The sequence below is a fragment of the Lycorma delicatula genome, chromosome 9 (assembly GCF_047948215.1).
Source record: "Lycorma delicatula isolate Av1 chromosome 9, ASM4794821v1, whole genome shotgun sequence".
Classification (NCBI taxonomy): domain Eukaryota; kingdom Metazoa; phylum Arthropoda; class Insecta; order Hemiptera; family Fulgoridae; genus Lycorma; species Lycorma delicatula.
Genome location: NC_134463.1, coordinates 42,449,190 through 42,459,363, shown reverse-complemented (window position 1 = coordinate 42,459,363; position 10,174 = coordinate 42,449,190).

The following is a 10,174-nucleotide window of genomic DNA, read 5'->3' as shown; positions in this document are numbered from 1 at the left end:
TTAATATTTATCAAATCTAAATACGCCAAACCATCATCATCTACAAAAAAGACATTCTGAAACAGTCTACACAAAGTATTGAATTAATTACTTCAGTGTCTTTCATGATCATCATCATTATTATTATGATTAGATTAATGACAGTTATTAGTATTATAACTGTGTTGCTGTTAGCTCAGTTCCTGTTGATTCATCTCTTTCAAAGTAATTTGTCCATTGTAATGGTCAGAAGCAGTAAAGGAATTCCACTTTCTAACAGTGTGTCCTGTGATACCTCTTAAATCTTCTCTGCAGCATCAAATCTTTTCCTCTTGTGAATTATTATTTTAAGAAATAAAAAGCAGTTTCAGGGAGCTAGTTTGGAGTAAGGGATGACAAATAGGAAGGTGTATTTTTAAAATTTGCATTCACATTTTGTCGACTCAATTACATAGTTTCTGTTGGAACTTATTTTTAAATCTGCTTCAAGACACTGCATTAGAACTGTTTGTGCACTAGCCCTATGGAACAAATTATTTTTGGTCAAGGCTTTTGATATAAAAACAGAAAATCAATAAAGATTTGTTGTTGCTCTGAAGAGGACCTGATTTTTATTTATGTGAACTTATGATTTCCAATGAAATATTGCTGCTTAATTTCTGTGACTCATAAACCCATGTTTTATCAACAATAATAATCCACAAAATGTAGTTTGAGAAACTTTTATACCATTTTCTAAGTTCTTTACATGAACGAATACATTGTTCTTTTTGTTGATCATTAGCCAATGAGGAATAAATGTTACTGCAATGTTATATTTCAAGTTGTTTTGATAAAATTTACTGCCATGTCCCATCTAACAAATTGCAAACTTTAAAACACAATTAATTATTTATCAACAATATCCATCAGTTTTTCACAAACTCTGGCAATGCCTACTGAAGTGACTAGAAAGTTCTTCATCACCATTTTATTTCCTGTTGTATTTTAAACCCTTAAACCATTAGTAGGTTTGATGGTAGCATTCACCAAAATCGTATTTCAACATTTAAAGTGTTTCAGTTGGTCTTCTTGAGTATGAAACAAAATTTAACATGTACTCTTCAGTATTTCTAGTAAATTACGTTGCCAATTGGGGAGTACCACAAACAAACTCATAAAAATTGTACATTGTAAAAAGACAGTTTTCTATGGCAGCAATCTCTAAACATTTTTGATCGCATACCCTTAAGATGAAAATAATTATATGTTGTACCCATATAATACAATATATATACAGAGTGATATTTAAGTATTGAAACAGCTTTACAATCCATATCTGAAAGGTATTTGGAGATCAGAAATGAATGAGGTTCTACATAATTAAAAAACATCTGCATTATGGTGAGTTTTTAATTTTTGTCTGCCATCTTGGATTCATAATATTGATTAAAATTTAACTTTTTTTTAAATAGGAAGGTGTATATGTGATACATGATTTCAATTTAAAATTTTACAAGAAAAATAATGATACACGAAAAACCTGTTAATGCCTTTGTTATAGAGTTATAAGCATTCAAAGTTGCAATGACGGAAAAAATGTGTTAACAATAAAACGAGGTAAAACACGCTGCATGAACACTTTTATTGCAGTTTACATTCATAATGCATACAGTAATGAACTTTAAACAGTGATGTAATATTGATAATAAATAATAACTAACAACACAACAAATTAAATGGCTACATCAACTAATATTATTTACTTTAAATTATACTACAATATTTATTTTAAAATTTTAAATAAATGTTTTCAATCATAAATTAGTAATGAAAGTGTTCAAAATGTTTTCCCTCTACAGCTTGGCAGTATGCTAACCTCAAGTAATATCCATTTATAACTTCTTGTATCATGTTTGGTGATACACGAGCAAGGGTCAATTATTCTTCTTTTCATTTTGCCATGTCTGCAGGTTTTGTTTTGTAAACATAATGTTTCAGGTACCCCTAAAAAAAATAATCCAGAGGAGACAAGCTGGGGACTTGGCAGGCCATTCTATGGCTCCTGTATGATCTACCCAGCGATTTGGAAATTGTTCATTTAAAATTTGCCATTCCTGTGGATAATAATGAGGTGGTGTCCCATGTTGCTGAAACCAATGTGTTATTTAGTTCTTGTCCAATATTATCCCAGATATTTGGAAAAATCCTATTGGCTAACAATTGCAGTAAGCATCTTCTATGTAAGACTGTCATCTGAAATAAAAGCTCTACAATACAATGACCAACGATTCCCGTCCAAATGTTCACTTTCTGAGGGTACGTGTATGAGCTTCAATATCTATCTGGAAATATTATTGCTCCAATATCGACAGTTTTGTTTATTCACAAGATCATTTAACAAAAAAGTCGCTTCATCAGTAAACATTATGGAATTAGAAAAATTTGTCTAATTTTTCACATATCACGATACTCAACTCGGCGGTCAAAATCATCTTCTGAAAGTTTTTGCACCAGATCTAGCTTATAAGGGTGAAATTTATTTATTTTAAGAATTTTTTGAACCGAAAAATAACTGATGTGTTGGACAACAGGCTTTCTGAATCAACGAATCAGGGTCAACAAAGGTCTATATACAGTACATCTAAAGAATCAGTTGACAGTTCTTGGTCTACAAGTGCGAGCTCGATTCTTTACAGTACCGGTTTCTTCAAATCGTTGTACTGTCTTGATCACAGTCAATTTACTTATTGGTTCTTTGTTTGGAAATCTATTATTAAATAAACCACATACCTCTCTTGTAAAGGCCGAACTCTATACCCGTACATCCACAGACTTGTGTCGTAGAGAAAACTCTACTTCACACATGTATATAGAACCAAATGGTAAGATTGCATTTGTTTCTGTGCTAACTAAATGGGGATATTCTGCTTTCACTCCCATCCAATAATTATGAACAGATTTTCCTTTAATTTCAGACTGTAATGTTAATTATCTTATGTCAATTAACTGTTCCTGAGCTGCAATCAAAAGATGATATACAAAATTCTGTCTCCAAATTTTTTATATGTGTAGTTATGACTTTATATTTGTTCCATATTTACTTCATTTTCAGAAGCAAAATCACACAATGATGGAAACATTTCTAAATTTCCCTTCTCTAAATTCTTCCTCCGCATCATGATTTTCTTTCAAAATGCAGTTACTTTCTCAGTCATTGTTAAAATATCACCTTTGCCTACAGGACAATTGAGCACATTTACTTTTTCAAAAATATCAGCTAACATACTATCAATAGCCACTTATCGTCGCTGAAAAAGCAGGCTAACTTTGAACTCTTCTCTTTGTCCAAAATAAAAATGCATAATTCATCTTTCAGTTTAACAACTCTTTTTAGCACTTTCCCATGAGATCTAATGAAATTTTGTGTGGTACAGGAGATGTTTCTTGGTTACTGCCCATTTCATTACATATTATTGAAAATATCCTACTATTCAAGGGTCTTTTTTTTAAAATTAACTAACTATGCTGATAACATTTTGAAGCACATGATGTATTTCTGGCTTCAATTTCTTTGCTGCAACAGCTTACCAATGTATAATACAGTGTATGAATTTAATGTGGGGTGCTATTTCAATTACCTTTGCCTTGAATCCAGTTTTTTCTAGTTAAAGCAGCTACACTTACATAGTTTTCCCATAAAATGTTATTTGTAAGAAAGAAATTATTTACTATTGAAAAAATGTAACAAGTAATCTTGAGCCTACTTCTTTGGCATACTCCAAGTATCATTTTGCATACCTATTGGAGACCGCTGTTCTATGGAATGTTAAATATTATCCTGGAAACTACTGTTAGTGAAGGAGGCACAACTATCACACAGTTGCATTCCTTTAGAGCAGGCTATTTCAGTTTTGGGAATTAATGGATAATACTTCATAAATGTTTAGCCTGTTTATTTTCTAAATTCTTAGTGATTAATTAACAATATAAAAACTAAACTATAATAGACATTAGCTGCTGCATTCAATTTGTAAAATATTGCCCGTGCAGCAATCTTATTTTTACATACTGTAGTAGTTATCCAGCAATGTACACACAGTTTGAATGTTTGTTATTATTCTCCTAACACAATCATAATTCTATGGCAGAATATAGCATAAAAGTCCAATTTACTTCAAAGTTAATGGAACAATATGAACAGTAATATACTCATACTATCTGAAAATGATAAAACTGAACAACAAAATTTAGTATTTTTGTTTATTACAAGAATGTTAATAGCTGAATCTTATATCATTTTTGATGCCAATTTCAAATATTTAAGTGGTTTTTTATTATCAGGCAAACTTTTTCTAATTACCATTTTTGTTGTAAGAAAAAGGATTGTGACGGTAGTATAACAATATTATTATACAAACACTTTACAAATGAATGGTAAACGTTTTTAGATTTTACTAGTGCTGGACTAACAAGCTCTTCTTTCCTACAGTCAGTTTTCTCTGTTTTATTATAATGATTCTAACTATCTCTGTTGCCCCACTCACTCAAGAAGCAACAAAATTGAGTATACCCAAGTTGTAAAGCCAATTACAATTATCTCTTCAGGTTTCCACAAATGTGAATCATTCAAACACAAATTTCACATGACACCTTCATGAGCTACAAGGATTGATGGGATATTATCTCCAAAATGAAGGAGTGCTTTCAAACTATGCTTTGAGAAGTCAATAAAAAGATGCCAGTCATCAGGATAGTGGTGTGTATTTCCCAAAGCTTTGGTCAAAGATTCCACTTATTACAATAAACTAATTCCTTGTACTGGAGAATAAACGTTAATATTCACATTGCCAGTCACAGAAAGCTCTTATTATAAAAGATTCCATGCTTTCAGTCATGATGAGAATATTTCTGCTTGATTCTTGGATAAATTTACATCACAAATGAGATCATTTAATTCTGTAAGATTAATTAAGAGTGGTTTAATAATTTTTTTTTTCTAAAGTCTAGGTCTCTACTTAGTTCATCATCTGATAAATCTGTACAAACTTCAACAAATTCCCATGTACTGAAATCAGAAACTAGAGTATGAGTAGTGATCTTTACCAAGATATTTACCATTACGTCTAGTCTTAGCTTTTCCCTGATATTTTCATTATATAAAAACAGCAGTCTGTGAAATTATCCTTCAGCTCTCTCCAACAATTGGAGTTGCAAATATCATGTGATGAGATCCTTTCAACCAATCAGTCAACAGTTACAGCAAATATAAGAAGCCAGGACCTGTCCTTATCATCTAATTTTACATTCAAAAAATATAGTTCATATGATTTTTTTATCAATGGAGTTATATTTCTCCTCTACGACTTTAACACTTTAAGTGCCAAACTTATATTTGCGATTTCATCATTATGGACCATGTCAATCTGATACACAGAATATTTTTCACTGAGTACCATGTGCATCATTTTGATACACATGACATTATAAAGTTTGTTTACTTGCATGTCACAGAGATACGCATAAAGCATTGATTTAAATGCATTTATTATTAGTGTGCCTGTAGAAGTAACATACTGGAATGGCCTGCAATTTTTTCAACAGCTGGCGACGAAGTGGAGGGAAATAAAACAGCCGACTTGAAAACTGCCATCATTGTGTACTGTGTGTGTAATTGGATTAGTTTTATAAAAACATAAAAAATGGCAGATAATGAACAAATTGTTTAATGACTAGAAAGTGAAAGTGATTGTATTAGTATTATAGCTTTTAATAATTTAACAGATTTTGAGTGTTAAAGATTGAGTAGTGAAGTTCATTTGAATAGGTTATGTCTACAACAAATACAACCGAAAGCTAATCAACCGATTTCATGCATGTAGATGTTTGAGAATTCTGATGGTAGTGATTATACTGTAACACCAGTATTCTCATTCATCCTCTGAAGAATTATCTAAACGGTAGTTACCGGAGGCTAAACAGGAAAAAGAAGAAGAAGAGTTAATTAAAAGAAATCAACTAATTATACAACAACACATGATAATTATTTAAAATAAGTGCAATTTCTTTTGGCTGTAACATGAAAAATTTCAAAAAGTGCTTTGGCCTGATGGAAAAGTCAAATAGTGTATCACATTGATACTCAAGGTGCTTAAAGTGTTAATGTAGCAAAAGCTACATTATGATGATTATTGTAATTGTGTGGCATTTTTATTTAAAAGTTCACTGCAAAACACTTACAAACACATATTACAAAATTTTAAATACTTTATACGTGCATTATTGTAAAATACACACTGACTTCACATGGAAAAATAAAATCACAAATCTGAAGAATTAGCTAGGCCACTAAAAGTTATATACACAAAAGCTCATATTTGATTGATGGGGTTGAAATTTTTCTTAGCCAACATGAAAAACTGTTTACAGTATTACATCTTGCACTGAAACTCACCAAAACAAAATTCATATATACGTTGTGCAATGTAAGAATAAGACTGTGTGATTAATGAGCAACATAATTACACTTAGAAAAGAATATGACAAATCATGGGTAACATTTGTAATCATTTTAATTACTGTATAAATAATAATACTTATTTTTTATGCTGCAATAAATAAAATACTGGAACTGTTGGAAAATAGGAAGGCAATTATAAAAAATCTGAAGCCAATAGGGAAATTCTGACTTCATATTCAGAATCGGTACTGAAAAATAAATAAGATTTAGCAAATATTGACAATGTAACAAAATCATCGTTGAACAGTTTAATTTCTATATGTTAATGTAACAGACAAAAATAAAAAATTCCCTTTCAGTGTGCTGGAAGGTGGAAGTAGATTGTCCCGATGCTAAGTAGAGGATAAAAAAGATTTCCACCTTAAAGTTAAGAAAAACTTCAAATTTACTCATGACAATAGTTGCATGATAAAACAGTTTCACATGTTTAGCATACAAGCCAGCAAAATTTCTTCTTACAATTCCAGCAAAATTTTGGTAATATCAAAAATTGTTTCAAAAGTTTTAGGTAATGTTTAGAGGACTAACAATCACTTTAAACAGATTCAATACAGTACCTATTAAGGGAGGTATGATTTTGTTTGTCTTTGAAACCCTATTTTTCCCACCCCCTGGGCCAATAATTGGTGATATCAAAAAACTTTACTTAGATAAGTTTTAGGCCCTTATCCAAAGAATAGTAGGATATTTTCCCCACCACCGTCCGATTTTGCCCATGAACTTGACCAAGATTTTGGGTCATTATATTTTATTATCAATTTGAAAGTGATTGGCACAAAATTACAGCAGTTATCGTGTCCGCAAGAAAGTGAAATATATATAAATAAACTTTTGAACTAATGGTGGTTTTGGGGTCTGGGAAATGTGAAATGCAAAAATATGTTGAAATTTTCCGGAAGTTGAATCATGGTACCCATTACAATAGGTAGCTTTCTTATGAAATCTACCTAAAATAGCCATTGTATTAAATCAATTTCAAAAGATCACTAAATTTAATAAAGGTTGAATGTCATTATATAGTAACTCATAAAGAGATTTATACCTTTGTATTTTATTTACCGACCAGTGGAATTGATTTGTTTTAAATCTCCATGAATACTAAAACAAGATACAAAATATATATCATAAACCAACAGCTTCTTTTATTTCATAAAACCAAATGACAGCTTTAAAAAAAAAACGGTTTTAAACAACCAAAGGTTATTTATGACTCATTATGTTGCATCGCATATTTTTATGAGTTAATCATGTTTTATTGTAGAACAAATAATGCTTTTTGCCTTGCCAATAAGATGGAGATACTTTAGCTCATTATGCAAACAACATAAAAATGATATTAGATGAAGAACTGATTAGTTGTTTTGATCACAGTAGTAACTTTTTCTACACATCATATATGGGTTTATATAATTTTTTATCTATGCTTCTGCAATACAAATACTGATAAAAACTTTGTCATTTAAAAAGAATTCTCTAAAGTTTTAGTACTTATTTCATGAAATCAGTCTGTAAATGAAATTTCAGGTAATTAAAGATTAAACATAATGCATGCACAAATCGAGTGCTATTAAAATCAGCAGCAATATATCTGTAAAACTATAAAATAAATACATTAAAGGTTAATATAAAAAAAAAAATAATCTAATTAATAAAAATCTGATTAATATACTTTATTATAATCTGTAGTATTAAAAACTATTTTATTCCTCATTCAGCAATAATCAACATACCAAAAATACACACCAAAGGGCTCAAAATTAACAAAAAAGAGTAATAATAAATATAATATACTAACCTATAAAATTATTTTTTTTTTTAAATTAAATGAATCAATATAATAAAAAAGCAACAGCAAAAGTAAACTAAAATCAATCATTAATTAATTACACTTTAAAATATTAAAGTAATCATAAAAATGTCATGACCTGCTAATAGATAAATAAATTGTGAAACAAAATGCCACATAAATAAGATATTATTAATTAAAAATTAATAAATAACTCTGAGTATTATAAACAAAATAGTAAGTAGTTTAAATTATTATTAATTAAAAAAATATAATTAAAATAATAGTTAATACTAAACTCAAGTTAAGTAATAGAGTACTAGCCGATACGTTTTATAGGCTGAATTCATTTTTTAAATTGATTTCTATAAGTAATTAATCTGTGAAATAATGTTATATAGAAATTACTTAGTTTTTAAAATTAAATAAATCCATTAAAAATAATTCTATCTGCAAAATCATATATATCAAGACATTCAAGAGGTATTAGTAATTTTAAAATCTAATAACTGGTCTTATCTGTTTTGTTGCTACAAGAAAGATACAAATTCCCCTTTTAAAAAAGGGCATATACTCCTGATTTACAGCATCCCACTTTACTTAATTTGGAAAAAGCACTTTTTTTGAATTTACTATGGGCGATTAAACATAAAAAAAATACATTACTCAGTTCATCGATCACTCACAATACAAATGAATAACAATTAATGCACAAACCTACTTCTTTTCTGCTTAGGGGTTAAAAATGGAGAAGCATAATGTAATTGTTTTTAGGTTGAAAGAATCTTTATCTTGTGAAAACTGAAAAATATCATTTTTTTTTTGTAATAATTATTTGAGGCTAACTGAAACAAACATAATAAAAAATAAACTCAAAAGAATTCATTAAAATTTTAGTGAAATATAAGAAAAAATACTTTTTGATTTGGATCGTTCATTAATCAGAAGGGAAAATTCTAAACTTATCCCCTCTCAAAGATTAACTGTAAATAACTTTTTTTAAATTTCTAACATTTCAGACTGACTACATAAAAATAAAAATTAAATAAAAGATTTCAATTAATACACATTATTTACAGAAATAATTTTAAACTGAAACAAATTGGGTAAGATATTATGTATTGTATAATGAATTATGGTAAAGGATGAATTTTAGGAAAAAATTTGTATTATTTATAATGTAATATACACATACACACACACACATATATATATATATATAGTGTATATATATATATGTATATAAATAATGCAGCCTATAAAACCTAACATAAAAATACAACTCAACTGGTTTAAAATAATATGAATGTATATAAAAAAAGAAAGACGGAATTTACAAATGAATGTAACATAATTTGTGCACTTAGATTTACTCTGAAAAGATAAAATTTAATCTTTTTAAAAAAGGGTATTTTTTTATCAAATCTATGAATAATTAAAAGTTAACATTATCAATAAATAATATATATTTTTATAAATATAATATCTATATATATTGCTCACATTTTTTTTTTTTTATTAAAATATTTAAAACTAAGCCTATAATTTTATACAACATGTATATTTTGTTTATTTTTTGCAAGGATAGCTTGTGAGCAAAATTTATGAGCTAATATTTTTAACATTGTATAAAAAGAAAAAATACATTATCCAATAATTAATTTTTTGAACTTATATTTAACAAATAAAAAACTAATTATATGAAGGATTCAACTTGTGGCAAACTCAAGATTGAAAATTATAGTGTACAATTATTTGATATATCAATTAAAACTAGTTTTGAAGAAATATTGTTTATGAAACCTTTAATTACATGTTTTATTGCTTATTTCTTCTACCCAAGATCTTTCAAGACTTATCCCATCATTTCAATACTTTGATGATGTACAAACCCACAAAAATGTAACACA